Below are 26,103 nucleotides of genomic sequence, written 5' to 3' on the forward strand. Positions count from 1 at the left end.
ATCCACTACTACTAGGATGTACATATTTCCTGAGGCTGTGGGAGGTTCCAGTGGACCAACTATGTCCACACCCACTCTTTCAAAGGGGACCCCCACCACTGGAAGTGGAATGAGGGGGGCCTTTGGATGCCCACCTGTCTTACCACTGGATTGACAGGTGGGGCAGGAGAGGCAAAACTCCTTAACCTTCTGGGACATATTGGGCCAGTAGAAGTGGTTGACTAACCTCTCCCACGTCTTGGTTTGTCCCAAATGCCCAGCAAGGGGAATATCATGGGCTAAGGTCAGAATAAACTCTCTGAACGACTGAGGCACTACCACTCTCCTAGTGGCACCAGGTTTGGGGTCTCTGGCCTCAGTGTACAGGAGTCCATCTTCCCAATAGACCCTATGTGTTCCATTTTTCTTGCCCTTGGACTCTTCAGCAGCTTGCTGCCTAAGGCCTTCAAGAGAGGGACAGGTTTCTTGTCCCTTACACAGCTCCTCCCTTGAGGGTCCCCCTGGGCCTAAGAGCTCAACCTGATAAGGTTCAAGCTCCAAAGGCTCAGTTCCCTCAGAGGGCAGAACTTCTTCCTGAGAAGAGAGGTTCTCTTTTTCTGACTGTGTTGCAGTTGGTTTCCCAACTGACTTTCCTTTTCTCTTGGTAGGCTGGGCCATTTTTCCAGACTCCAGCTCTACTTTTTCACCCTGTGCCTTGCATTGTGCTCTTGTTTTTACACACACCAGTTCAGGGATACCCAGCATGGCTGCATGGGTTTTCTGAGGACTCCAGGTCATTTCCAAGCAGACAGTCTACTGGGATGTTTGAGGAGACCACCACCTGTTTCAGGCCATTGACCCCTCCCCATTCTAAAGTTACCATTGCCATGGGATGTGCTTTAGTTTGATTGTCAGCATTGGTGACTGTATAAGTTTTTCCAGTCAGGTATTGGCCAGGGGAAACCAGTTTCTCTGTCACCATGGTGACACTGGCACCTGTATCCCTCAGGCCCTCTACACTTGTCCCATTAATAAAGAGCTGCTGCCTGTATTTTTGCATGTTAGGCGGCCAGGCAGCTAGTGTGGCTAAATCCACCCCACCCTCAGAGACTAGAGTAGCTTCAGTGTGGACCCTGATTTGCTCTGGGCACACTGTTGATCCCACTTGGAGACTAGCCATTCCAGTGTTACCTGGATTGGAGTTTGGAGTGGAACCTTTCTTGGGACAGGCCTTGTCTCCAGTTTGGTGTCCAGACTGACTACAGTTTCGACACCAGGCCTTTTTGGGATCAAAGTTTTTACCCTTGTACCCAGGATTGTTTTGTGAAGAGGCTCTGGGCCCACCCTCCTGTGCAGGTTTTTGGGGGCCTGTAGAAGACGCTTGACTATTTTTATTTTTGGCTGTCTCACCACCTTTCCCCTGGGGAGGTTTTGTGACCCCTTTCTTTTGGTCACCCCCTGTGGAAGTTTTGGACACCCTAGTCTTGACCCAATGGTCCGCCTTCTTTCCCAATTCTTGGGGAGAAATTGGTCCTAGGTCTACCAGATGCTGATGCAGTTTATCATTGAAACAATTACTTAACAGGTGTTCTTTCACAAATAAATTGTACAGCCCATCATAATTACTTACACCACTGCCTTGAATCCAACCATCTAGTGTTTTTACTGAGTAGTCTACAAAGTCAACCCAGGTCTGGCTCGAGGATTTTTGAGCCCCCCTGAATCTAATCCTATACTCCTCAGTGGAGAATCCAAAGCCCTCAATCAGGGTACCCTTCATGAGGTCATAAGATTCTGCATCTTTTCCAGAGAGTGTGAGGAGTCTATCCCTACACTTTCCTGTGAACATTTCCCAAAGGAGAGCACCCCAGTGAGATTTGTTCACTTTTCTGGTTACACAAGCCCTCTCAAAAGCTGTGAACCATTTGGTGATGTCATCACCATCTTCATATTTAGTTACAATCCCTTTAGGGATTTTCAACATGTCAGGAGAATCTCTGACCCTATTTATGTTGCTGCCACCATTGATGGGTCCTAGGCCCATCTCTTGTCTTTCCCTCTCTATGGCTAGGATCTGTCTTTCCAAAGCCAATCTTTTGGCCATCCTGGCTAACTGGATGTCCTCTTCACTGGAGTTATCCTCAGTGATTTCAGAGGTGCTGGTCCCTCCTGTGAGGGAGCCAGCATCTCTGACTAGTATTTTTGGAGTCAGGGCTTGAGAGGCCCTGTCCTCCCTAGATAGGACTGGTAGGGGGGAATCTTCCTCCAATTCACTATCATCTTCCTCTGAGTTGCCACCCTCAGAGGGATTGGCCTTTTCAAACTCTGCCAAAAGCTCCTGGAGCTGTATTTTGGTAGGTTTGGGGCCTATGGTTATTTTCTTTAGTTTACAGAGTGACCTTAGCTCTCTCATCTGTAGATGGAGGTAAGGTGTGGTGTCGAGTTCCACCACAGTCACATCTGTGCTAGACATTTTGCTTCTAAAAGTTGGAATACTTTTTAAGAATCTACAACTAGTTCTAGGTTCTAATTCAAACTTTTACAAACTTTTAAACTCTAAAAGAAATGCTAAACAGGATCTAACACAAGGCCCTAGCAGGTCTTTTAAGAATTTAGAAAACTTTTCAAATTGCAAAAATCAATTTCTAATGACAATTTTGGAATTTGTCGTGTGATCAGGTATTGGCTGAGTAGTCCAGCAAATGCAAAGTCTTGTACCCCACCGCTGATCCACCAATGTAGGAAGTTGGCTCTGTATGTGCTATTTCAAAGTAAGGAATAGCATGCACAGAGTCCAAGGGTTCCCCTTAGAGGTAAAATAGTGGTAAAAATAGATAATACTAATGCTCTATTTTTGTGGTAGTGTGGTCGAGCAGTAGGCTTATCCAAGGAGTAGTGTTAAGCATTTGTTGTACATACACATAGACAATAAATGAGGTACACACACTCAGAGACAAATCCAGCCAATAGGTTTTGTTATAGAAAAATATCTTTTCTTAGTTTATTTTAAGAACCACAGGTTCATATTTAACATGTAATATCTTGTTTGAAAGGTATTGCAGGTAAGTACATTAGGAACTTTGAATCATTTCAATTGCATGTATACTTTTCAAGTTATTCACAAATAGCTACTTTAAAAGTGGACACAGTGCAATTTTCACAGTTCCTGGGGGAGGTAAGTTTTTGTTAGTTTTACCAGGTAAGTAAGACACTTACAGGGTTCAGTTCTTGGTCCAAGGTAGCCCACCGTTGGGGGTTCAAAGCAACCCCAAAGTCACCACACCAGCAGCTCAGGGCCGGTCAGGTGCAGAGTTCAAAGTGGTGCCCAAAACGCATAGGCTATAATGGAGAGAAGGGGGTGCCCCGGTTCCGGTCTGCTTGCAGGTAAGTACCCGCGTCTTCGGAGGGCAGACCAGGGGGGGGTTTTGTAGGGCACCGGGGGGGACACAAGCCCACACAGAAATTTCACCCTCAGCAGCGCGGGGGCGGCCGGGTGCAGTGTAGAAACAAGCGTCGGGTTCGCAATGTTAGTCAATGAGAGATCAAGGGATCTCTTTAGCGCTGCAGGCAGGCAAGGGGGGGGCTTCCTCGGGGAAACCTCCACTTGGGCAAGGGAGAGGGACTCCTGGGGGTCACTTCTGCAGTGAAAGTCCGGTCCTTCAGGTCCTGGGGGCTGCGGGTGCAGGGTCTTTTCCAGGCGTCGGGACTTAGGTTTCAGAGAGTCGCGGTCAGGGGAAGCCTCGGGATTCCCTCTGCAGGCGGCGCTGTGGGGGCTCAGGGGGGACAGGTTTTGGTACTCACAGTCGTAGAGTAGTCCGGGGGTCCTCCCTGAGGTGTTGGTTCTCCACCAGCCGAGTCGGGGTCGCCGGGTGCAGTGTTGCAAGTCTCACGCTTCTTGCGGGGAGTTGCAGGGTTCTTTAAAGCTGCTTCTTGAAACAAAGTTGCAGTCTTTTTGGAGCAGGTCCGCTGTCCTCGGGAGTTTCTTGTCGTCGTCGAAGCAGGGCAGTCCTCAGAGGATTCAGAGGTCGCTGGTCCCTTTTGAAGGCGTCGCTGGAGCAGAGTTCTTTGGAAGGCAGGAGACAGGCCGGTGAGTTTCTGGAGCCAAGGCAGTTGTTGTCTTCTGGTCTTCCTCTGCAGGGGTTTTCAGCTGGGCAGTCCTTCTTGTTGTTGTTGCAGGAATCAAATTTTCTAGGGTTCAGGGTAGCCCTTAAATACTAAATTTAAGGGCGTGTTTAGGTCTGGGGGGTTAGTAGCCAATGGCTACTAGCCCTGAGGGTGGGTACACCCTCTTTGTGCCTCCTCCCAAGGGGAGGGGGTCACAATCCTAACCCTATTGGGGGAATCCTCCATCTGCAAGATGGAGGATTTCTAAAAGTCAGAGTCACCTCAGCTCAGGACACCTTAGGGGCTGTCCTGACTGGCCAGTGACTCCTCCTTGTTGCTTTCTTTGTTCCCTCCAGCCTTGCCGCCAAAAGTGGGGGCCGTGGCCGGAGGGGGCGGGCAACTCCACTAAGCTGGAGTGCCCTGCTGGGCTGTGACAAAGGGGTGAGCCTTTGAGGCTCACCGCCAGGTGTCACAGCTCCTGCCTGGGGGAGGTGTTAGCATCTCCACCCAGTGCAGGCTTTGTTACTGGCCTCAGAGTGACAAAGGCACTCTCCCCATGGGGCCAGCAACATGTCTCTAGTGTGGCAGGCTGCTGGAACTAGTCAGCCTACACAGACAGTCGGTTAAGGTTCAGGGGGAACCTCTAAGGTGCCCTCTGGGGTGTATTTTGCAATAAAATGTACACTGGCATCAGTGTGCATTTATTGTGCTGAGAAGTTTGATACCAAACTTCCCAGTTTTCAGTGTAGCCATTATGGTGCTGTGGAGTTCGTGTTTGACAGACTCCCAGACCATATACTCTTATGGCTACCCTGCACTTACAATGTCTAAGGTTTTGTTTAGACACTGTAGGGGTACCATGCTCATGCACTGGTACCCTCACCTATGGTATAGTGCACCCTGCCTTAGGGCTGTAAGGCCTGCTAGAGGGGTGTCTTACCTATACTGCATAGGCAGTGAGAGGCTGGCATGGCACCCTGAGGGGAGTGCCATGTCGACTTACTCGTTTTGTCCTCACTAGCACACACAAGCTGGCAAGCAGTGTGTCTGTGCTGAGTGAGAGGTCTCCAGGGTGGCATAAGACATGCTGCAGCCCTTAGAGACCTTCCTTGGCATCAGGGCCCTTGGTACTAGAAGTACCAGTTACAAGGGACTTATCTGGATGCCAGGGTCTGCCAATTGTGGATACAAAAGTACAGGTTAGGGAAAGAACACTGGTGCTGGGGCCTGGTTAGCAGGCCTCAGCACACTTTCAATTGTAAACATAGCATCAGCAAAGGCAAAAAGTCAGGGGGCAACCATGCCAAGGAGGCATTTCCTTACAGTGCGGATTGCAGTGACGGATGAGTCTCATTCCCAGTGAACCACTCTACCAGACTACCTCAGCAGAAGACTATCCTGTTGAATGGCTAGCTCGTAAAAGGACCGAGGTTCTCCAAACCAAACATCCATGACGCCACAGATGCACAGCTCCAAAGGATGTGAGTTCTTGGGAGGTTAGGTGATGTCCAGGAAATCTAGGCAACCCATGCGATTCAGGAGTCTCACCATGCTTGCAGATTCACCTAGTAATATAAGCACATGATTTGAAAGGCTTAAAACAGCCATGAATCCTGCTTAGGGATTGTGAGCCCTAAAAGATGGTATCCTGTGTGGGCAAGTACAATGTCTTTATTCAATCAGGAATCCGACTGGTACATCCAGGACACTTGACACCGGATAACATCAGGTTCGATGGCATCTGTCGCTGTAGATACGCATGTTTTGCAATAGCTCGCCATCTGGTGTTGGGCCGGAGTGTTACAAGTTGTTTTTCTTCGAAGAAGTCTTTCGAGTCACGGGACCGAGTGACTCCTCCTTTCGTCTCCATTGCGCATGGGCGTCGACTCCATCTTCGATTGTTTTTTTCCGCCATCGGGTTCGGACGTGTTCCTGTCGCTCCGAGTTTCGGAACGGAGAATTAGCTAATTTCGGAAGATTTTCGTCGGTATTGTTGCGTTCGGGATCGGCGTACTTAGATTCAACACCGCATCGAAGATCGAAGAGCTCCGGTGCCCTTCGGGCTAGTTTTTCGATCCCCCGTCGGGGCCTGGTCGGCCTGACCGCGTGCTGAAGAACGCCAATGGAACGGACCCCGTTCCGTTTCTGCCCCAAATGCCACAATAAATACCCCTATACAGACCAACACTTGGTCTGTAACCTGTGCCTGTCACCTGAGCACAGTGAAGACACCTGTGAGGCCTGTCGTGCGTTCCGGTCCCGAAAGACACTCCGAGACCGTCGAGCCAGAAGACTTCAGATGGCGTCCGCGCCGACAGCCCACCGAGAGTTCGAGGAGCAGGAAGAGGAAGGTACCTTCTCGATCCAAGAATCGGACTCCGAAGGATTCGACGATACACAAACCGTGAGTAAGACGTCGAAAACCACACAAAGGAAGATTTACAAGGCCCAGGGGACGCCACTGCCATCAGGCCATGGCTCCACCCATAAATTCGGTGACCGACCGTCGGCACCGAAAAAGGCCCAAACAGTGCCGAGATCGTCCGACTCCAGTCGAGACACCGGCACGCAGCCTTCTCGGGACCGAGAAAGTGCTGGAGACAAGCCTCGACACCGAGATGCCGGTGTGGACACGGCTCGACGCCGAGACAGCGGCACCGAAGAAGATCGACGCCGAGAGGTTTCGGCCCCGAAAAAGAAAAAAGTCACCTCAGAGCCGAAAAAACACGCAGACGGGGTTTCGGTGCCGAAACAAACTGCAAGCGACCCAGCTTCAGGCTCTTATACAGAAGAGCACTCGCTAACCTCCCAAATGCAAAAGCATAGGTTTGAGGAAGAGCTACAATCAACTGATGTGGACCATACGCAAAAGCGTATCTTCATACAGCAGGGGACAGGAAAAATAAGCACCCTTCCCCCCATTAGAAGAAAGAGAAGGTTGGAGTTCCAAACTGAACAGACACCACAACCAAAAGTGGTGAAAAGAGTTACCCCACCACCCTCTCCTCCGCCCGTGCTTAACGTCTCACCAGCACGAACTCCATCACACTCCCCAGCTCACACCACCATAAGCCAGGGGGACCAAGATCAAGACGCATGGGACCTATACGACGCCCCAGTGTCAGATAACAGTCCGGAGGCATACCCTACGAAGCCATCTCCACCAGAAGACAGCACCGCGTATTCTCAAGTGGTGGCTAGAGCAGCACAATTTCACAACGTAAGCCTCCACTCAGAACAGGTCGAGGATGATTTTTTATTCAACACACTCTCCTCCACCCACAGCTCATACCAAAGCCTGCCTATGCTCCCTGGTATGCTCCGGCACGCGAAAGAAATCTTTAAGGAGCCGGTCAAAAGTAGGGCAATCACACCAAGGGTGGAAAAAAAGTATAAGGCGCCTCCTACAGACCCGGTTTTCATCACTACACAGCTGCCACCAGACTCTGTCGTTGTAGGAGCAGCTAGGAAAAGGGCCAACTCTCACACATCTGGAGATGCACCACCCCCAGATAAAGAAAGCCGCAAGTTCGATGCAGCTGGTAAAAGAGTCGCAGCACAAGCTGCAAACCAGTGGCGCATCGCGAACTCCCAGGCACTACTTGCGCGCTATGACAGACCCCACTGGGACGAGATGCAACATCTCATTGAACATCTGCCCAAGGACTTACAAAATAGGGCAAAACAAGTGGTTGAGGAGGGACAGACCATTTCCAACAACCAGATCCGCTCCTCCATGGACGCTGCAGATACAGCTGCACGGACAATTAATACATCTGTAACTATCAGAAGGCATGCATGGCTCCGAACGTCTGGATTTAAACCAGAGATTCAACAAGCAGTTCTCAATATGCCTTTTAATGAAAAAGAACTGTTCGGTCCAGAAGTGGACACAGCGATTGAGAAACTCAAAAAAGATACGGACACTGCCAAAGCCATGGGCGCACTCTACTCCCCGCAGAGCAGAGGGAATTACAGCACATTCCGTAAAACACCCTTTCGAGGGGGGTTTCGGGGTCAGAGCACACAAGCCAGCACCTCACAAGCAACACCGTCCAGTTACCAGGGACAGTATAGAGGAGGTTTTCGGGGACAATATAGAGGAGGGCAATTCCCTAGAAATAGAGGAAGATTTCAGAGCCCCAAAACCCCTACTACTAAACAGTGACTCACATGTCACTCACCCCCTCCACACAACACCAGTGGGGGGAAGAATAAGTCATTATTACAAAGCATGGGAGGAAATCACTACAGACACTTGGGTTCTAGCAATTATCCAACATGGTTATTGCATAGAATTTCTACAATTCCCTCCAAACATACCACCAAAAGCACAAAATTTGACAACACACCATTCCAATCTCCTGGAGATAGAAGTGCAGGCACTATTGCAAAAGAATGCAATCGAATTAGTGCCAAACACACAAATAAACACAGGAGTTTACTCACTGTACTTTCTGATACCAAAGAAGGACAAAACGCTGAGACCAATCCTAGACCTCAGAGTAGTGAACACTTTCATCAAATCAGACCACTTTCACATGGTCACACTACAAGAAGTATTGCCATTGCTAGAACTACACGACTACATGGCAACTTTAGACCTCAAGGATGCTTATTTCCATATACCAATACACCCATCGCACAGGAAATACCTAAGGTTTGTATTCAAGGGAATACATTACCAATTCAAGGTACTGCCTTTCGGATTAACAACCGCACCAAGAGTCTTTACCAAATGTCTAGCGGTAGTCGCTGCACACATAAGAAGGCAGCAAATACATGTGTTCCCATATCTAGACGACTGGCTAATCAAGGCCCATTCGTTAATACAGTGCTCAAATCACACAAATCATATCATACAAACCCTCTTCAAACTAGGGTTCACCGTCAATTTCACAAAATCCAAAATTCTGCCGCGCAAGGTACAACAATACCTGGGAGCCATAATAGACACATCAAAAGGAGTAGCCACTCCAAGTCCACAAAGAATTCGAAATTTCAACACCATCATACAACGCATGTATCCAACACAAAGGATACACGCAAAGATGGTACTACAACTCCTAGGCATGATGTCTTCATGCATAGCCATTGTCCCAAACGCAAGACTGCACATGAGGCCCTTACAACAGTGCCTAGCATCACAATGGTCACAAGCACAGGGTCACCTTCTAGATCTGGTGTTAATAGACCGCCAAACTTACCTCTCGCTTCTGTGGTGGAACAACATAAATTTAAACAAGGGGCGGCCTTTCCAAGACCCAGTGCCACAATACGTAATAACAACAGATGCTTCCATGACAGGGTGGGGAGCACACCTCGATCAACACAGCATACAAGGACAATGGAACGTACATCAAACAACACTGCATATAAATCACCTAGAACTTCTAGCAGTTTTTCAAGCACTAAAAGCTTTCCAACCAATAATAGTTCACAAATACATTCTCGTCAAAACAGACAACATGACAACAATGTATTATCTAAACAAGCAAGGGGGGACGCACTCCACGCAGTTAAGCCTGCTAGCACAAAAGATTTGGCGTTGGGCAATTCACAACCAAATTCGCCTAATAGCACAATTTATACCAGGGACCCAAAATCAACTCGCAGACAATCTCTCTCGAGATCACCAACAGGTCCACGAATGGGAAATTCACCCCCAAATTCTGAACACTTATTTCAAACTCTGGGGAACACCTCAGATAGACTTGTTTGCGACAAGGGAGAACGCAAAATGCCAGAACTTCGCATCCAGATACCCACACAAACGGTCCCAAGGCAATGCCCTATGGATGAACTGGTCAGGGATATTTGCTTACGCTTTTCCTCCTCTCCCTCTCCTTCCTTACCTGGTAAACAAACTCAGTCAAAACAAACTCAAACTCATATTAATAGCACCAACTTGGGCAAGGCAACCCTGGTACACAACGCTGCTAGACCTATCAGTAGTACCCTGCATCAAATTGCCCAACAGGCCAGGTCTGTTGACACAGCACAACCAAAAGATCAGACCCCCAGATCCAGCATCGCTGAATCTAGCAATCTGGCTCCTGAAATCCTAGAATTCGGGCACTTACAACTTACCCAAGAATGTATGGAAGTCATAAAACAAGCCAGAAGGCCATCCACCAGGCACTGCTATGCAAGTAAATGGAAGAGGTTTGTTTGCTACTGCCATATTAATCAAATACAACCATTACACACAACTCCAGAACATGTAGTGGGTTACTTGCTTCACTTACAAAAATCTAACCTGGCTTTCTCTTCCATTAAAATACACCTTGCAGCAATATCTGCATACCTGCAGACTACCTATTCAACTTCCCTATATAAGATACCAGTCATTAAAGCATTCATGGGGGGCCTTAGGAGAATTATACCACCAAGAACACCACCTGTTCCTTCATGGAACCTAAATGTTGTCCTAACTAGACTTATGGGTCCACTTTTTGAACCCATGCACTCCTGCGACATACAGTTCCTAACCTGGAAGGTGGCATTTCTCATCGCCATTACTTCCCTAAGAAGAGTAAGCGAGATTCAGGCGTTTACAATACAGGAACCTTTTATACAACTACACAAGAATAAGTTCGTCCTAAGGACCAATCCTAAATTTTTGCCAAAGGTTATTTCACCGTTCCATCTAAATCAAACAGTGGAACTTCCAGTGTTCTTTCCACAGCCAGATACCGTAGCTGAAAGGGCACTACATACATTAGATGTCAAAAGAGCATTGATGTATTACATTGACAGAACAAAAAACATCAGAAAGACTAAACAACTATTTATTGCATTTCAAAAACCTCATGCAGGAAACCCAATATCAAAACAAGGTATAGCCAGATGGATAGTTAAATGCATCCAAATCTGCTACCTTAAAGCTAAACGACAGCTGCCCATTACACCAAGGGCACACTCAACCAGAAAGAAAGGTGCTACCATGGCCTTTCTAGGAAACATCCCAATGCAAGAAATATGTAAGGCAGCCACATGGTCTACGCCTCACACATTCACCAAGCACTACTGTGTAGACGTGTTATCCGCACAACAAGCCACAGTAGGTCAAGCCGTATTAAGAACATTATTTCAGACTACTTCCACTCCTACAGGCTGATCCACCGCATTTGGGGAGATAACTGCTTACTAGTCTATGCAAAACATGCGTATCTACAGCGACAGATGCCATCGAACTAAAAATGTCACTTACCCAGTGTACATCTGTTCGTGGCATCAGTCGCAGTAGATTCGCATGTGCCCACCCGCCTCCCCGGGAGCCTGTAGCAGTTTGGAAGTTACCTTCAATTATTTATATATGTATCATCTCAACCTTAAATAGGTGCATACTTAGTCACTCCATTGCATGGGCACTATTACTACAAGTCAACTCCTACCTCACCCTCTGCGGGGAAAAACAATCGAAGATGGAGTCGACGCCCATGCGCAATGGAGACGAAAGGAGGAGTCACTCGGTCCCGTGACTCGAAAGACTTCTTCGAAGAAAAACAACTTGTAACACTCCGGCCCAACACCAGACGGCGAGCTATTGCAAAACATGCGAATCTACTGCGACTGATGCCACGAACAGATGTACACTGGGTAAGTGACATTTTCATTTCAAAACATGGCAACCATATGTCAAAATATTTATTTTGATCAAACGTGTCCATGAAAGCTTTCTCTCAAAGTCAGTAGTGTCGGGCTCCCCTACTCATAGATTCTCTAAGGGAATCACTCGGCACCCTGGCACCTACCTATTGTAGGACTTGGCTAAATTACGATGGTAACTCCACTTATACTTGATGCTTCCTTTGGACATTAAGTGCGTGTCAGTATTTTTATAAGTAAATATTTGTGACGTTTATAATTTTGAGATTTATTTTTTGTAGTCTAGTTTCCACACACTTTTAGCCTTTCACAGTGCTTTTTCTAAAACTGGATGTAACATGAGAGGTTAAAATTAAATATAGAATGTAAGAAGACATAGAATACCCTTTCTTGTGAGGTAGAAAAACAATGTAAATTTGGTAAGTTTTTTTTTTTTTTTAAATTCATGCTGATGCGTTGCCTTCCTGCCAGTGCTAGAAAATCCTGGGCAGACTTTATTACAGGCCATGTAATCCCAGCCTCTGATATACCTCCGTAAAAAGTTTTTCCAGAGATTTCTATTTTTTATTTGCATTTTTGGATCATTAGAGAAGCAATTTAGCTTGGGTAGACACTGCTGATCCAGGCGAAATTTGGTCAGACAACTTTTTTTAAAAAACGGCAGATGTGTTGTAGTGATGATGCAATGTTTCAGGAACCATGAGACCTGTATACTTCATTTTGCTGTCAAAACATAGGTTTTGGGGCTCAAGTAGTCTTATAGAGACAACAAATAACTCCTCAGAGGAACCCTTCCACCATTTTTCAAAATGGCGGCTATAATAGAGGAAGAAGAGACCTATATAGAAATGAAACAATAGTGGTTTTTAATCCTTTTACGTATACACCAATATTTATGATCTGAATATGAAAATAAATGTATCACTCCTGTTTTAGACACATTTTCATAGTTCACTTTGTTTTGACATTTGGGTGGGTGCATTTGCAGAATGTTGAGCATTTGAAGAGCATATTGACAGTAACATCTTTTTGTAGCACGAGATTTGCAAGTACATGTATGTGCAAGTTCTGTGGGTAGAGGCTTTAGAAATCTTGTAGGCTTTGGCACCCGCTCAATATCTTCCCCACCAAATTCACATGGATCTTTCAGTGCATATGCATGATCCAAAACATTTACACATCTTCCGATCTAGTAGAATGCTCTTTTTTTTGCGTCCACACACACACACACACAATGACATCAGTGGAAGTTCACTTAGCTGGACTGATCGCTTGAACTCACTGTACCGAAGATTGTCAAATGTGTGACAGTCTTCGTTTTCCACACATGGACAAAGTATTTTTCTGTGCCTTTAAAATCACATTCTTCTTCTGTCTCAGCAAATGATTTTAGACACTTCACAGGTTCAGCTGTTAAAGCTCCAAGCTTTGTTCTAATTCTGTTCAGTGTCATCACCCATAAGAATATATGCCTTGATAGGAACACTGGGCATCTCTGGGTCAGGTTTCGTGTACAGAAAATGAAGTGGGATTACGTGTCTTTTCTCCCTGTTCTATAAAGTGTCCATAACTCTGACAATCCTTGACTTATAAACATTGCAACAAATCTAAGTAGCACAAAAACAGCATGTGGGACAGTACAATGACCCCATTGGAACCATTTTGAACAGCCATCTCAACATGTGGCAGAACATGAAGGTCAGCTTCCTACAATTTGCTGTTAAGTTAAAAAATGTGGCCCCTACCTTTTGAATGGATCTCTGCAGGCACCAACTCCTCATTGACAATCATTCCACTTGCAGTAATTGGAAAGTCAGTGTTCACTGAAGCATCAGCAATGTTTTGGTGAGTTAACATCTCCAAGTTCATCTTGTTCGATGTTGATGACGAGTTTGAGTTGCACAGGTATAGGTGTCGAATTTGTGATGCAGGTGTAAGGTCAGTTGTTCCACTTGTAGGCATTCGTTTGATTCTCAAACATTCTTTGACAGATAGTTCAAGATAACTGTCAAAGTCAACATGCAGTTCTTGCAAGGGGCACACTGACTTTGATATCTGTAGAACAGTCTGAACGACCTCTCTGAAGTTTTGCATGGATGAATCTTAACCCCTCACAATTGTGACCTATTGTCCACAACAACAACAGTTTTCATTGAAGACACCTTTTCAAGTTGAAACCCTACAGGTGAAAGATTCTTTTCATGCTCTTGTGCTTCACTGGTTTCGTTGCAGCATCTCCATCAACTAATGGTATTACTGGTAAAAGCCTAACTTTCTTCTGTGGGATGGTATTCTGGGAGATCAAAACATGAATTCCAGTACATGGTGGACCTGGCTTTTCTTTATCCTTCAGTCTGCACCGATTAAGCGGTATGATAAATTCAGTTAAAGCAGCTTTGCGTACTACAGCATCAGGTAGAAGCAGATCCATGTCCTCAGCCACTTTAAACATTTCTGGTAGACTGGGACATGTTGATGACTTGTAATTTTGCACATGTTGGCAAAGCAGTTGGGTTATAAGCCTGTAGGTTTGCTTGTTTATGCCTACAGCTGACACAGCTTGTTTTCCAGCAGCTACTACATTGGTACAGTCTTGACAGTATCATGTGTGCTAGATGTTCCAGACAAAGGAGAGCGGTCTTCAAAAAAGCAGCAATTGTAAATCATTTCCTGATAAAGTGACTTGGAAGTGGTGTGTTGTCAAATTCACAAAATGTTACAGCGTGAACTGGTAACTAGTTCCTGTTCCGTACTATGTCATTATAACTTATTGATACACCAATCCTATTCCTTGAAGTGATCAGCTCTCTACTTTTGCACTTATCGATTGCTTGGGCAGTCATCATGTGTAGCGGAGATTTATTTTTTGCCGTGATGTAATTCATAAAGCATGATTTGGAAAATACAGTACAGGTGCACAGCATAAGCCTGTCGGTTAATGGGATTGTCTTCCACTTCTTCGCTTATATATCTTCAAAGCCATCATCAATGTTGTCTTCTTCTGTTCTGAAATCAAGAACTTTAGTTTGTAACAGTTTTGCTTTGCTGATATTAAACAATGATGTAAAACATGTTAAGACAACATGAGGCATTCTTGTTGACTCCCATGATTATTGGAACGCTGGGGCATCACAAAATTTGTCATTAAATTAAAAATCTAAATCTTTCAGGATAATGGTTCCTGTTAATTTTACTGCATCCTGTGATCCTGTTTTGGCAGCAAGAACTTCAGTTCAGTCAAATCAGCTGAGAACACCATAAATGGATCATTCTTGTTAAACTGACAAAACCAAATTCTGTCATTGTACATGCTCACCAGGAAAATCTTATTACTATGGATCAATACAGTTTCATCAATGTTCACCATTATTTCTGTGATCTCAGTGTGAACCTGTAGCCAGCACTGAAGAGTGCCTTTAAAACTTAATTTACTTTTTCAAAGAGTGCAAACTTAACTGAAGGCTGGTGGTTATGTTGCTGCTGGGAACTCAATGTACATTCATATTTTTAACTGTATGGATACATGCAGTTTAAGTGGGCATACAAATCCGCTGCAGATGCATTCACCTCACTGTTTAGATCAGCTGTTCGGCTGAAAACTTCATATTTGAAGAAACTAGCAACAGATAAAAACATGTTTGTCCTTTGTACTTTCGTCAATCCCTTTGGCTCCTGTTCTGGCTAAGCCACAGATAACACATTGAAGATCCTTTGCTTTCTGATCGGTTGGTGGAGGTAGACGAGGGGTAGCCATCAATCTTCTAAGTGGATGGGATTTGGGTTTGGTTATCGACCCTTTCTCAGAAAACTGATGCTTGTAGGGATTCACTGGTTTTATTTATTGACCACATTGCCCAGTTTTTTTTTTTTTTTCAATTCTATTCGACTTGCAGCACTTGTTGTTACAATAATAAAATATTTGATCCTCTTTACCCATCAGTTTCAATCTTAAGTGAACTTTGTCTTGTTGTATCTCTCCAGCATCTCAAACTCTCTTCTGTCCAGCCACAGTCAATGTTAGCTTTTCTTTTGGATTAGTTTGGCATATAACTCATTTTTCTATGTTGAAGGAGTCCTCAGGTTTTGTAGTTAGCAACACTCTGTCAGGAGGTAAAGATCCTCTGCTACCACCTACTTTGCTTTGTTTATGAATTTGAATCAACAGAAATCCTGAAACAAAAACAATATTAAATTACCAATATGATGGATAAAACACATTATAGAGCCACCATTTTTCCAAAATGGCGAAAGTGTTGCTAAGAGGAGTTTTCTGTCTCTGTAAGACTACTTGACCCCCCAAAACCTTTGTTTTGATGCCAAAATTAAGCATATAGGTCTCATTCTCCCGGAAATATTACATCATCACTGCAACACTTCCGCCATTCTTAAAAATGTTGTCTAGAAACTATTGACCCAGATTAGCAATGTCTACTCAAAGCTAAATTACTTCTCTAATGATACAAAAACACAAAATGAAAACTGAAAAATCCCTGGACAACCATCTTTTTGAGGAGGCATATCATGGGGCCAGGGCTAATGTCAGTGGTGCTTTTTATGCCACTGGATCTTATGGAAAGATATAATGATGAATAATTTTTAGATTAATAGACCATGGACTTAATACGGGTCTTGAGGAAAGCTATCCTTTCTTCTCTACTGAGTGATGATCTTTCACTGTGGCTTAAACCAATATTTAGAATGCCTCTTTTCGGGCTGTGCCTAATTTCTCAGCAGTCATCCCATATCTGTCCCTGTAATGGGAGATGGAGTCTAAACAGAATTTATTTGCCTACGTGTACACGTATTCTATTCAATCCTATTTTTTTTTTGCCATGTTCAAAAACTTCCACATTGGAGTTATTTCTCATCCTAGACTGACAGCATCTTCTGAGTAGAGCTAAAGGCTGTTGCATAGGAACAAGCAAGCTATACGTTTTTTATGAATGTCTGCTCTGTCAGGGCTTTGGCGGTTCTATACTCCTAATCAAAGACACAAAGAATCCTTTTGAAAGACAAAATTTGTAAATACTAATTGATTATTCAGATGGTGTTAGGAACATGGTTTATTTATTTTTATTTTTTACTGTTTTTGTAAAATTAGTTTTTTTTTTTTTTTTTCTGTTTTCCAACCATAAACAAACTACATAGTACAATAAACGTAGAAATAGATGATCCCTCTACTCAATCAGTAAGCTTCTGGCTTCTCTGCACGCTATTAAAGGTTGAATGAACCAACAGTAGTGAAACACATACTTTTGGTCAGTATACCACATAAAATACAACTCTGGCCTCCTTTCTAATCTGTTTAGATGAGTTCATTAGTAGGGGTGAATGCTATAGTCCACTCCACTGACTGAATTGGCAGATTTCTGGTGACTGTGTTAATGCTTGTAATACAGACCACTAGCCAAATTCCGCCGATCAACGTGTGCTCCATTTTTTTTTCTCTCATGCATGCCAAACTGGTAAGTTCGGGGGAGAGATATGCCATCTCCTAGTGTGATTTTCAGTCACTAGGAGGACATTCAGTGAGATTTTTCCCATGCGGTGGCTCGCAGGATGTCGAGACCGCACGCGGTCAGAAGGCTGCTGCTCAAGTAGAAAACCTACTTGTGCTGAAGCAAAATCCACTCTAGTAGCTGCATCCTCAGGCATGCCACTTGGTACTGTTTGCGCTAAATTACAGCACAAGCAACACAACGTACCTCTTTCCGCCTGTTTGTGGAACTCCACAGAATCTTGCAGTGTTTGTCACTGCAGAGTTGTGCGGATAGAAACGTTGGAAGTTCTGCCCACCAAGTCAGTAGACACACACAGAATGTTATCCGTGTAGGTGTAGTTCTCAAGGGTGCGCTTTGGTGAAAGAACAGACAGGGAAGGCAACATGTAACAGAATTGTTTGATGGCATGTGTGGCTGTAGATACACATGCTTTGCATAAGTCTGCCATCTCGTGTTGGGTCTGAAGTGTTGCACGTTTTTGTTTGAAGAATCTTTTCGAGTCACAAGATCGAGTGACTCCTCCTTTCGGTGATACTGCACATGGGCATTGAGTCCTTTGTTAGATTGTTTTCTCTCGGCTGTCAGGTTCAGACTTGTATTCCTTTCACTCCAGTATGCCTCGCCTCAGTCTATCCCGAACTCTTCTTTTCCATCTTTTCTTTTCAGCGACCGTATTGTATTTTCGATAACTATCTAACACCCTCAACCCGAATTTCTACATCTGGGGTCGGTTAGCTGCCTTTTGGGACGTCCTCACCCACCTCGGGCCTACTACTCTACATGGTGTCGAGAAATGCATGGCTGATGGAAAGCACTCTATTTCGGTTTTGCCCTCAATGCCATTGGAAATTCTCTCACACTGATCAACACCTGGTGTGTAACTTGTGCTTGTCCATGGACCATAAAGAAGAAATCTGCGATGCCTGTCGGTCTTTTCGATCCAAAAAGAACCTCCAGGACCGATGAGCACGTCGATTGGAGAGGACGTCTAAGACACCAGACAACACTCCTGATATCTACGGGGAAAAGCCATGCGCAAGTCGAGATTGAACATGAAGAGGCTTTCTCCATAGGAGATTGGGAGTAAGATGTTCAATCTGACATTGAAAGTCAGCCTCTCACCTCACTGCAACCTATGAGTACATCAGCTCCAACCGCCCATGCAAGAACTTTAAAGAAGGCCCACAAATAGGTCATTGGTCCACCACTGCCTTCGGGCCATGGTCAAATCTGAAAATTACAGTCGGATGCCCCATCTCTTGGCCCGGCACTGAAAATAGCCAAGACTAAAATGTATTTGGCGTTGAACTCTGGTTCAACACTGTCTCATTCAGCCTCGGGATTGAATCAAACCTTCAACCCGAGTTCTTCGGCTTGGAGCAAGAAGCCATCTAAATCCGCTTCAGAGATGACCGCTTCCAGTCGGCACAAGGCTTCCACTCCGAAAGCTTAAGAACCGAAAATTATACTTTCCAGAGACTCAAGTCTTTCTTAGGAAGCAGCTTTCCTAAAAGGATTCAGAAACGACAAAGGCTATGGGGGCCCTACTCTCTACATCACAAAGGGGTAGTTTTTGTCACGCACATTTCAGAGGAGGCTTCAAACCTTCATCTAATTAACCCTCCACCTCACAAGCTAATCAAGGTACCCATTTCTGTCATAGAGGTTCCTTTACAGGTTCATACAGATGTGCGAACAATAAAGGCAGAGGAAAGGCTTCCACCTCTAAAGGATCCACCTCCAATACACACAAGTGACTACTTAACAAGTTCCACCTGCTCACACGTCTCCAGTAGGGGGGGAGATTAATGCATTTTTATCAAGAATGGTCCAATATCACCACAGATCACTGGGTTTTTATCAGTTGTCCAACCTGGTTACTGCCTAGGACTCATTTCAACCCCACCACATATTCCCCCTTGAGTTCAGACTTTCACAAGACCATCTTGCTCTTTTAAAAGAAGAGGTACAATCCCTTCTTCTCAAATGGGCTATAGAGTCAGTTCCCCTCTCACAACAAGGTTTAGGAGTATATTCCCTATACTTACTTATACCAAGAATTCTCGATCTCCGACCACTCCATCTATACATTCTCTCAGACCATCTCATATGGTCACCCTCCAACATGTCAATCCCCTTTTACAGCATGGCGACTTCATGACAGCTCTAGATCTGAAGGACACATACTTTCCCATTCACCCAGCACACTGAAAATACCTAAGATATGTCATTGCAGGGAAACATTATCAATTCAAGGTTTTACCATTCGGGGTGACAACCGAGCCCAGTGTCTTTACAAAGTATCTTGCAGTAGTTGTGGCATTCCTCAGAAGACAACGCATACATGTCTTTACCTACTTAGACGATTGGCTCATCAAAGCCAGTACCATCCAGCAATATCCGTGTCCTACTAAAACCACAGTAGACCTTCTCCACACTCTGGGGTTCACAATCAACTTCTCAAATCCTACCTCTACAGATACAGCCTTATCTTGGGGCAGCTGTCACTACTCAGTCTGATTTTGTATATCAAAACCCAGCTTGGATCCAAGCTTTTCAGACTTTCCTTTCACAGCTACAACAAAACAACTCTTACACAGTGAGGACAGTGATGCAGTTCTTAGGGATGATGGAGTCATGTACTGCCATAGTTCTCCATGCCAGACAACACATGCGCCTCTTAGAGCAGTGTATCTCGTTAGTGGTCTCAGTCACAGGGTCATCTCCAAGAGCTAGTGTTGTTGGACCGCCAGACTCTCACCACTTTCTGCAATGGTGGAATCCCACAACCTTTCCAAGGGGCGACACTTTTTAAGACCCCGTGCCTCGAGTCACACTGACTACAAATGCATCACAGACATGTTGGGCACATCTCAATAACCTCACAATACAAGGCTTATGGGATCCAGTTAAACAAACTTTTCACATCCATTATTTAGAGTTACAGGCAGTCTTTCTAGCACTCGAAGCTTTTATACCCCAACTCTCCCACAAAGGGTTCTAGTCTATACAGACAACATGACAGCCATGTATTATCTGCAGAAACTGGGGGGGGTGGGCGGGCTGTCTTCTCAGCTGTCGCCTCTTGCCCAAATAATTTGGAAATGGGTAATTCACCACCACATTCACTTACTGGCAGAGTATCTCCCAGAGATGGACAACCAGTTTGCAAACCTCGTCAGCAGGATGCAGCAGCAAGTCCACGAATGGGAACTTCACCCCCCAAGTACTTCATCAGTACTTTTAAAGTTGGGGGACACAAGAAATAGACCTCTCCGCCACAGCAGAAAATAAAAATGCCAAACCTTTGCGTCCAGATACCCACACCCTCAGTCCAAGGGCAGTGCTCTATGAATGAATTGGTCAGGGGTATTTGCTTACGCTTTCCCACCTCTCCCATTCATTCAGCCTTTAGCTCACAAAATGAGACAAACATCCCTCACCATGATCCTTGTAGCTCTCACATGGGCATGTCAACCTTGGTTCGCAACACTGTTGGATCTGTCGGTGGTTCCGCACGAGAAACTCCCCAACAGACCAGACCTTCTCATTAAAAGTTATGGTCAAATCAGACATCCAGATCCGAAGACACTCAATCTTGCAATATGGCTCCTGAGGTCATAGAATTCGGTTATTTAAATCTCTCCTTAAAATGTATGGAAATTCTTAGGGAGGCACGTAAACCTACAACTAGAAAGTGTTATGCTGCAAAATGGAAGCATTTTGTTTGCTATTGTCAACCTAAACACATTGACCCACTCAAAGCCTAATTTCAGAACATTGTTACATGCTACATTTACAAAAGGAAAACGTATCATACTCATGTATTTGACTTCATTTGGCAACTATAGCGGCTTACCTTCAGAATAGACAACATCTCTTTATTCAGGATTCCAGTTATTAAAGCCTTCATGGAAGGTCTCAAGAGTCATTCCACCTAGGGTTCCCCAAGTCCCATCTTGAAACCTAAATGTTGATCTCACTACACTCTTGGCTCCACCTTATGAGCCTATGCATTCTTGTTCTTTACAGTTTCTTTTATGGAAGGTAGCCTTCTTGGTAGCTATCACTCCTTTAAGACGTGTAAGTAAAATACAAGCTCTAGTTTTAGAAGAACAATTCTTCCAATTACGTAAAGATAAAGTAGTTCTTAGGACAAATCCTAAATTCCTTCCAAAAGTGGTTTCACCATTTCATAATAATCAGTCAATTGAGTTACCTGCTTTTTTTCCCCCACAACCAGACTCTGTTGCAGAGAGAGCGCTTCACACACTGCATGTTAAAAGAGCTCTAATGTATTATATGGACAGAACTAAACAGTTTAGGAAATCCAAACCGCTTTTCATAGCATTCTCTATGCCTCATAAAGGCAATCCCATTTCAATAAATAGTATAGCCAGATGGATAGTCAAGTGTATTCAGACTTATCTTAAAGCTAAAAGGCAGTTGCCTACTACTCCTAGGGCACAATCCATTAGAAAAAAGGGTGAGTATGGCTTTTTAGGTAAGATTTCAGTAGCTGACATTTGTAAAGCTGCTACTTGGCCTACACCGCATACATTTACTAAGCACTATTGTGTGGATGTTTTAGCACGGCAGCAAGCTAATTTTGGCCAAGCTGTGCTTGGGACACTATTTCAAGCCACTCCAACTCTTACAAGCTAGCACTTTACAGTCTGTGCTAAACATGTGTATCTACAGCTACACATGCCATTGAACAGAAAATTTTGCTTACCCAGTAGACATCTGTTCGTGGCATGTAGTGCTGTCACATGCATCCTCCCTGGAAGCCTGTAGTCGTTCCAGTGGCATTCTTATATAAATTTTGTATATATGTAAATGCGCTGCATGGATATCTTTCTCTGTCTCCCTATACATACTCCTTACCTCACCCACCTGCGGGATAACAATCTAACAAAGTACTCTATGCCCATGCGCAGTAACACCGAGAGGAGGTGTCATTCGATCTTGTGACTCGAAAAGATTCTTCAAACAAAAACAACTTGCAACACTCCGGACCCAACTCTAGAAGCCGCATTTATGCAAAGCATGTGAATCTACTGCACTACATGTCATGGACAGATATCTTCTGGTTAAGTAAAATTTTCCTTTTCTCACATGATGGGGCTCTCCCATTCTCAATTGTGGGTACCCTGGCATCGTAGTGGTAGGGCCGTAAACAATATTTACAGCTGTTGTGTTTAGGGGTTGGTGTGTTGGTTCTGCACAACCCTGCATGTGTCATACAGAGCCCACCCATCCCTGTGGCTCTTGCTAGTTCTTCTGCCCAACAAACGCTTTGGATTAGAAACCGTTTTTCTCATATCTGGGGAATTGCTAACATGGAGTCCTGACAGCACACCCCATGATCTTTTTGGACTTTTGTTTTTGTTGCAGTTTGTTTCTGCCTCCTTGAGCAAAACTGAAGTGCTGTAGTTACCATTCCAACCTCATTGCAGCCTTCCACAGGACAGCCAAGTCACCTCAGTAGTATGCCCCTCCTGACTGTACAAGGTCACGAAGCTGGACCACAAGACCATTATTCTAGCAAGAAGTAGATCTGGTACTATTACCTAAGCTTTCCCTTGTGCAAACTTCTTTGCCCTTTCTTGTCCAGCCAGTAGTCATCTGAACAACATGCTTGATCTGTTGGACATGACACCTTGTCCTAGAATTTTCCCAACGGTTGCTTTTCAGGTCTATTTTGGCCCTTTGCATGGTGCTCATTGGTTGTGTAGTGGCTTGTAGAGGGAATGAGCAATACCAGGGGAGAGGAAGGCCTGGAGTGGATTCTGCTTATTACATGGATGCCCGAGATCCATTGCTGAGGACTGCATGTAGGCAACCTTTACCTTTTCCTAAATTGTATTGTTATGAACCAATTCATCAAGCTGTTACTGCATCAAATAAACATGCAGGCACCTAAGTGTTTGGATGTATAGCTATTCAGCTACAGACTGTAGAATGCAGATCTTTGGAAAACCACTTTAGGGCGCAATTTTTATCCTTGCCTTTCACCATGGTTTAAACACAACTGCTGGTGATGAGTCAGATGAAGAACTTTGTGCCATTTTCATTTGTGAATTTTTCGCATTGTCATGGGTGCTGCTTTGGTTTGGCCATGCTTTTCATCAGTTCGACCTTATGAAACAAGAAAAGATGCATAGCTCTTTTTTTGAGACAATGGTGATGAATAGGGTGGATGGAAACATTTGAGGTAACTCTTCTTAACTAATCGGAATTCCTCTTAGTAGCATTCCATTGTGTTTAGGTGTTTTTGGGGTTGCTGTGCCAACACAGAAGGCACTGGACTAATAGTAAATTTACATTGATACTTTGGAAAGCAGTAGTCCAGCCTCGGATTGTAGGCTATTTCTCCCAAAAAACACAAGCGACTCCGTATACCTCCCTTGGCTGTATGATTTTAACATGGTTCTCTTTGGTACAGTGGGGAGACTGCACCCACCCTCTCCACAGGGGGCACTACCGGTCCCTCTGAAGTACCTGATCCATTCTATTCCTGCTCTTCCAAAATGTTCAGGAGGGCCCACGAAGTGATGTCTTTCTGTGCTCAATGGTATTTTGCTCCCCTTACAATGGACTTTATCCATCATTTGTTGTCCTGTTGTGTGGGATCTAAAAGCGACTACAGTGGCACATTGATCATCTGTATTCCAAACCTTGGTCAGACAGAAGCACCGGCACTGGGCCGGCTGATGTGCATTGATTTGAATGGTTGTGGAAGTTGTATCAGGATCTCTCATCTTCTGACCTTCCCAGCTGAGTGTACTTGGGGAAAGCCGATCTCCAAAGAGCCAAGAGGTTATTTCATGGTGGAAATGTTGAAAAACTTTTGTTTGAAGTAGTGTTGAGGAAGGATAGAGGGCTATGCTTGCGACTATTGCCTTAGGGCAGTCTTTGTTGAATGGGATCTTGATCTTGCCGTGTGTGAGCATTGGTTGGTACATTGTCATCCAGCACCAGATCTCATGAGGCTACCTGCTACAAGCATCAAGGTTACAAGGTGTCCTCGGCCAAGAGGAGGTACAACAAGCCAAACTATGACCTGTCACTCCTGGAGGTTGTATTCTGGCAGAAGAGGAGTGTGTTGACATACTGGCAATGAAGTTGGGCAGCTGTTGGATTAATAGTTTTGTTTAGCAGTTAATTTTATCCTTGGCCAAACAAGAAACCAGTATGCCCTGATGGTTGCCATTGTTAACATTGCTTTTCTGATAGTCTGTAAAGCAGCACCATTGTGGTTGCTTCATATTTTAGCAGTCCTCCTAGTCACTGGCTGCAGGGAAAATCTTCAGGCACAACTCTCAGCCCTCAAGTCATTTTAGATAGTGTTCAGTGGCAGTTGATAGAATAGGATGCAAAGCCCAGCAGGACTTCGTGAAAGTAAGCACCCTGAGTTTTGTTTGTTTTATTTAGTGTGGCTTTTTGGGTGCGGCAAACAGATTTTTTTAATGTACTTTTATTGTCTATCCTTTGTTGCAAGTACAACCTCCTTTTGGATGGATAGTAATGACCCTATTCCAAGTGTGTGAAAATTATGAAGATCCCACTAGAAAAAGTATGTTCCCTCCTAACACTGACTGCATACTGTCAGTACTAAGGAACAGCAGCATCTCTGTGCATGCTCGAAAGGAACCTGAAGATGGCTCCTGATAGCTGGAGCTTTTTAACAATTTCATAGTTTGGATGCAGGGGGCAATCGATTTGTGCCAGTTAATGAAAAGGAGATGGGAGCTAGACGTTTTGTGGCCCACGGGTCTGACGCTGGGACCTGCAGGCCTAACAATAGAGGGGTATCCATAGTCTACTGAGGGTACCCCGACAGGAGAATCCATGTTCGAGATAAGTAGCTCTTTTATTTTATTTTTTCTCTGGCTCGAGACAGAGTTCATCTGCCACTGGTGCAAATCAAAACTGCTGCTCTCGACGAGGTGATCCTTGCAGTGCTGTATAGTGGCATTGAATTGCTTAACTTGACATTACTGCTTGGTGACCCATATTCCATTAACACACTGGATGAATAATTCGGAGCTTGCCGGCCATACGCCTTTGCAGGCTGTAGTTGACATTTCAGGTATGCAAAGACTGCACTCTGTGCTGACAGCTTCTTCTTCTTCTGTTCTGTTCTGTCCTGTGCTGTTCAATGGGCCACATCCCCTGCAGAGCTAACAGCACGTGCTGACAAAAATAGGAAGTGCTGCTGTATGTACTAGAAAGTGCAAAATGGAGGAGGTTGAAAGATGCGATGAAAACAACTTCATTCTCCATCAGCCTCTTCTGAAGCAGTCCGGGCTTCTATCTCCGATTGTGATGACAGGGAAGCTCAACCAGCCAAACAAAAAATGAACTAAGCTGTTTTTTGTTTTTTCTTTTCTGTGGATGCTTGGGCTTCCGTCTCATCTAAAGCAAGAGGAGGATCCCAGGCAGCCCCGCCTGTACTGGCTGCTTCAGAAGAGGCACTCTGGGCATTTCATTATATCCTCTCTCAGGTGAGAGGCAGCTCCTGCTCCCCCAGTGTTCCATATTTTCGGGATGCTAATAGCCCTGTTGCCCTTACATGCAGGGTAAAAATGCCTGTTGACAACCTGCACGTTATTGCACCCTCATCTTGGCTTTGGTCCATAATGGCAGGATAATACAGTTACTATTGCCCGCAGAAGTGGGCAATAACGCTTAATTGGGGTTTGTTTAAGCGTTGTATTAGACCTTATGGTTGTGGTCTGTAGTTGTAAAGTTGATGATCTAGTAAAGTTTATGATCCAGTGTCCCAACACTTGAGCAGAAACCTGATTTTTTTATTTATTAATATTGGTAACTTTTTGCACTTGTGTACCCTGCCTCAGCATACATTCTGTAGGGACCGTCTGATCGTGATAGATTTCGGACG

The 26,103-nt window shown here is 44.7% G+C and overlaps 1 protein-coding gene across 2 annotated transcripts in view; it reads left to right on the top strand.

Annotated features, from left to right (window-relative positions):
* MPZL1 (myelin protein zero like 1) overlaps positions 1 to 26,103 on the top strand; it is a 110,806-nt gene that overhangs the window by 80,458 nt on the left and 4,245 nt on the right. The window lies entirely within an intron of this gene.

This window comes from Pleurodeles waltl, chromosome 8 (assembly GCF_031143425.1).
Source record: "Pleurodeles waltl isolate 20211129_DDA chromosome 8, aPleWal1.hap1.20221129, whole genome shotgun sequence".
NCBI lineage: Eukaryota > Metazoa > Chordata > Amphibia > Caudata > Salamandridae > Pleurodeles > Pleurodeles waltl.